The sequence below is a fragment of the Ursus arctos genome, unplaced genomic scaffold (assembly GCF_023065955.2).
Source record: "Ursus arctos isolate Adak ecotype North America unplaced genomic scaffold, UrsArc2.0 scaffold_6, whole genome shotgun sequence".
Taxonomy (NCBI): Eukaryota; Metazoa; Chordata; class Mammalia; order Carnivora; family Ursidae; genus Ursus; species Ursus arctos.
The window spans coordinates 39,392,911-39,398,808 of NW_026623078.1; the positions used below are offsets into that span (position 1 = coordinate 39,392,911).

The 5,898-nt window shown below is 37.3% G+C and overlaps 1 pseudogene; it reads left to right on the plus strand.

The window, feature by feature from the left end:
- Window positions 1–4,034: 4,034 nt before the first annotated feature.
- On the plus strand, window positions 4,035–4,143 carry LOC113253110 (small nucleolar RNA SNORA70; annotated as a pseudogene).
- The last annotated feature ends 1,755 nt before the right edge of the window (window positions 4,144–5,898 follow it).

Sequence of the window (5,898 nt, forward strand, 5' to 3'; positions counted from 1 at the left end):
ATGGATGAAAGACCTCCATGTGAGACAGGAATCCATCAAAATTCTAGAGGAGAACATAGGCAACAACCTCTACGACATCGGCCAAAGCAACCTTTTTCATGACACATCCCCAAAGGCAAGAGAAACAAAAGATAAAATGAATTTATGGGACTTCATCAAGATTAAAAGTTTCTGCACATCCAAGGAAACAGTCAGAAAAACTAAGAGGCAGCCCACGGAATGGGAGAATATATTTGCAAATGACACTACAGATAAAGGACTGGTATCCAAGATCTACAAAGAACTTCTCAAACTCAATACACGAGAAACAAATAAACAAATCAAAAAATGGGCAGAAGATATGAACAGACACTTTTCCAATGAAGACATACAAATGGCTAACAGACACATGAAAAAATGTTCAAAATCATTAGCCATCAAGGAAATTCAAATCAAAACCACACTGAGATACCACCTTACGCCAGTTAGAATGGCAAAAATAGACAAGGCAAGAAACAACAATTGTTGGAGAGGATGTGGAGAAAGGGGATCCCTCCTACATTGTTGGTGGGAATGCAAGTTGGTACAGCCACTCTGGAAAACAGTGTGGAGGTCCCTTAAAAAGTTAAAAATTGAGCTACCCTATGATCCAGCCATTGCACTACTGGGTATTTACCCCAAAGATACAGACGTAGTGAAGAGAAGGGCCATATGCACCCCAATGTTCATAGCAGCAATGTCCACAATAGCTAAATTGTGGAAGGAGCCGAGATGCCCTTCAACAGATGACTGGATTAAGAAGTTGTGGTCCATATATACAATGGAATATTACTCAGCTATCAGAAAGAACGAGTTCTCAACATTTGCTACAACATGGACGGCACTGGAGGAGATAATGCTTAGTGAAATAAGTCAAGCAGAGAAAGACAACTATCATATGATTTCTCTCATCTATGGAACATAAGAACTAGGATGATCGGTAGGGGAAGAAAGGGATAAAGAAAGGGGGGGTAATCAGAAGGGGGAATGAAACATGAGAGACTATGGACTATGAGAAACAAACTGAGGACTTCAGAGGGGAGGGGGGTGGGGGAATGGGATAGACCGGTGATGGGTAGTAAGGAGGGCACGTATTGCATGGTGCACTGGGTGTTATACACAACTAATGAATCATCTAGCCTTACATCGGAAACCGGGGATGTACTGTATGGTGACTAACATAATATAATAAAAAATCATTTAAAAAAAAAAATCATTCAGCTTTCTGAGTTGTGGGGCACAAGAAAGGCTGCTTACACTGTAACCTGTATCTGGATCCAAAAATCTTTTTCCCCAGTTGTAGTAAGATGTAATTGACATGTAACATTGTATAAGTTTAAGGTATACAATGTAATGATATGATGTATGTATATATTGTGAAATGATTACAATACGTTTAATAGTATCCACTACACAGTACATTTTTTTGTGATGAGAACTTTTAATATCTACTCTGAGCAACTTTCAAATATACAATACACAATTGTTAACTATAGTCATCATGTATACTATAGCCCCAGAACTTAAATATAACTGTAAGTTTATACTTTTTGACCACCTTCATTCAATTCCCCCCACCCCTGGATCCAAAATCTTGATTTAAAAGTACCTAGACTTAAACTCACTAGTCTAGTTTCTGTTAGTACATACCAGCCACTAAATTCCTAAAGCCAAGATACGCTGTCTTCAATACTGAGCTCCTGCACTGTTGGGATGTTAGGTATAGAAGTTCCAGTTTAGCGTTCTGGGGGGATAATTGGAAAAGATCTACCTGCTCTCATCCATTGAAATCCCAAAATGTTCACTCAAATGGCCAAACCCTGAGTGTTTGGGGGGATAGCAGTTTATCCTCTTTTCTGTCGAGTTATTAGAAAATAAACAGCAGCTGCTACCCTTCTTCATTAAACCCTACTAATATTTAAATATCAATGCAGTGAAGTAGTAATGCCCTTAGGTTGATATCATTGCAAGTTCCAGTATATGAATCTGCAACAATTAATAGATGAGTCCATATTTTATGGAGTAGGAGCGTAACCCTGCCAAAACTGCGACTACTTAATTCATTTGGAAGATTTTCACGAAGTCTTGATATCCCGTCTGATTTGTGATTTATGGGCTAGTGAGCCCACCACTAATGGTGGGCCTCAATTATCTCTATTTTTTTACTTCCTTTGGCAATATGAGACTGCTGCTCATGACTAATTTATGGCTTAAATCACAATAACCAAGGAGACACAAGCAACTGAACATATTGGTATAATTGACTCATTTAGATAATAAGTGGATGTAACCACTGTTTTTGTCTAAGTGCCTGCTCTAGAATACATAGCTTAGTTATTTCAGTATTCTTTCGTTAGGGCTCTGGCATGCTGGTGTTTCCAACATTTATTGCCACATCCTGGGGTAGAAGCCACAGTCTGACCTGCCTGCTTCCCATAAGATAGCTCATGCTTTGTCCTGTCTAGAAGCCTCTGCCCAATCTCTCCACTATCACTCCCTGAAAGACGTGTTGAATCAGGTACACAGCCACCTGCAAAGCAAAACAAACACCTATTTACTAGAACTTAGGAAACAAAACCTAGAATTGAAACAAATCTCCCTGATCCTTATCTTTACCTCAGGGTCTTGTTGATAGATATGCTCAGGCTTTCAGGAAATGGTAAGAATCATATATATGTAGATAGATATTTATATCTCCTTTTTATAGTGGGTGTGTTTTCTTTGGTTTTACTGGAAGTGAATTTTAGGAAGATCAATCCATGGGGTCTTCTCTGAGACTCATTAAATCAAAATATTCTTTTCTGCACATTCTTTTCCAAGAGGCTGCTGTACAGTTTTCCAGCATGACTCCTACTAGGCTTTGGAAAGGCTATATTTAGAAATAGTTACATCAGTTATTTAATTGTTATAACATCTGTAATTAGATTGAATTTTGCATTATCTTTCAAGAAGTGTACGAATTATAGTCTTCTTACACACACATAGATCTAATTAAGCAGTGCTTTATAAATAAAGTTGGCTTTTTTTTATTATTCTATCAAACTCTTAGAATATCCTTTTATTTAAACCCAAAGAGATTGTTGTTTTTACAACCTTGAAAATTTAGGGCCTAAATACCATAAGAATCTTTTAAATATTTCCAGGATTTTGATTACTGACAGGCAATGTTTTCCATAGTAGACAACTGTTTGACATTTCATGAGTGTATGAATCCTCCTGTTCCCCAGTGCCACCTTGCCATAGGCTGCCCTTGTAGTTGCCACAGCTTTAAATGGATTATTTTGTTGTTGTTGTTGTTGTTGGCCATTTTTTCACTTTTATCTCCATACTGCTGTATTTGTTGGTAATGTAACTGTCTTGCTTTTATTTTTTTTATTTTTTTATTATTTTTTAAGTAGACTCCATGCCCAGTGGAACTCAGTCTCACCACCCTGAGATCAAGATCTGAGCTGAGATCAAGAATCAGACACCAGGGGTGCCTGGGTGGCTCAGTGGGTTTAGCATTTGCCTTCGGCTCAAGTCATAGCCCCAAGGTCCTGGGATCAGGCCCCGAATCGAGCTCCCTGCTCAGTGGGGAGCCTGCTTCTCCCTCTTCCTCTGCCCCTCTCCGCTGTTCATGTTCTCTCTCTCTCAAGTAAATAAATAACATCTTAAAAAAAAAAAAAAAAGACCCCTAACCAACTAACTGTCTTGCTTTTAGATTCTGTTTTCTTAGTATATGGCTCATGGTGGGAGACTGAGGATCTGTCTGTGCCACTTCTTTCCATTATTTTCAAAACTTTGAGGCGGAGGGGCTTCCTGATTGGCAGATATTTTCTTCTGAACAGTAGTGAAAACAACATTGGTTTGCACTTTTACAACCCTGGAATGCCCTTTCTGCTCTCAGTGTTTACAGTGTTGGCATACATCACCTACTATTTTGTAAACACTATTGGACTTATGAAATCTGTGTACTTGCTCTTTTTAGTGATATAACCCACATAAAGATTCTGAACTTTAAGAGCAAATTCTTTATGATGCATAACTGGCTAAAGACTAGAAGAGTACCCAGTGTGCAATGTCTCCTAAGTAGTGTATGCAGCCTGTTGATTGTATGGGTTCCCCTAAGGGACCTTGGAGACAGCCCTTTCTAGTGGGATTTGATGTCTGACTGCATGCTATCTCCAATCTAGGCTGCAGACACGTATGAGCGGTGCTTTGGAAAGCACAGGGTCCATATTAGCCAAATCATCATGTCCCTCTATATCAAGCTGGAACAAGGAGCATGTACTTGAGGCTCTATGCAGGGCCAAGTTCAAGCTCCCTGGCTGTCAGAAGAGTCACATTCCTAAGGCTTGACTAAGTTTAATGTGGATGAAATTGAAGATATGGTGGCTAAAGAAAAAGCGGCTCATCCCAGATGGATGTGGAGTCAAATATATCCCTAATCGTGACCCCTTGGACAAAAGTGGGCTCTGCAGTCATGAGAACCTGGGCACTGCCCCCTCCTTATTCATGCCCATCAATAAATACTAGTTCCTGTCCAAAAAAAAAAAAAAAACTAGAGGAGTTAAATGTTTTTCCTCCTCTCAGCTAAAAGATAAGTGTTTACTTAAACTTCAACTGGTTATGATCACTAAATAAATTGGTACACTTAAAAACTGGTGTAACATCATGAGTTTCATCTTCATGATTTCTGCCATATTTTCACACTACCCAAATTATTAGTTTCTTATTAGTTTTCCTAAAACTGACTTACCTTTAAAAATTAAATACCTCTTTTAGCCACAATTTAAATAACATAAGTTAAATCACTAGTTTGATGTTCTAGTTATGTTTGTTTTAAAATTTTCCCAATTCACATTAAATTAGTATTACAATTAAAAAGTGCTGCAAGTATTACAATTAAAAAGTGCTCGACCATGTAATCAGCTAAAATCATTCTGTGCAATACCAGTAGTATGTGTACCACATGTTAGAAAAGACAAATTGTTGGCCTACGGACCGATGAAAGATCCCAAAGGTAATATTTTGGCTTTTCCATTTTTTCCATTTTACAAAGCATTTTTTCTCAAAGATTCTAAAAGCACATATTATCTGATTTGGTAATGTTTATGGCTAACATGACTTAGTTGGAAGATATCCACTGATGAGTCTGAATTTAATTTTTGCTGGATAAAGTATTTTTATAATAGCATACACATAATTATATAAATATGTGTTTTATAAATAGAACAGTTTAATAACAGTGGAACAAGATAGTATAGTACATATTTTAAGGTTAGATAATTATTGGATACCTCTTGTCATTATCTCGAAGGATTTATTTATTTGTTTAATTAGAGTGATTTATTTTTCATTCTAGGGAATAGGTTTCCTGGTACTACACAAGAAATTGAATGATGTGGGGATCATTAGTGGTGAAAAATTATCTTTTGACAACACTTTTGACTTGGAATCACTCCCTCTTGGTGATAAATCCAAAAATTTTCAACACTCGTTTGACACAGGGTTTTAGTTGCCAAAGGGTTTGTACGGGAGGGTACTATGCCTAAATTTGTGTCTTAATTGGGGCAATGTATTATGAACAGGAACTCTTTATGTGATGGCTCATTATTTAGACAAGCTGTCATCTTAAGCTTTGGTACTTTAATGATAAGCATTTCTATCTTACTAAAATTTCAAAGAAATGGTATTATCAATCATGTTTCCATGCTAAGCAACTTGATTTTTCAGGAAGGTCTAAATCACATTCAGTTTCAGTAAATGTTTGACCCTATTTGCCTTCCCCTTTTTATCTATAAGAGCAGGCAGGGGACTGTTCATGCATAAGGAAATAGAAGATTGCAGTGTATACTAGTTGAATTATATTTTGCTGTAACAAATTTAGATCTCTTGTTC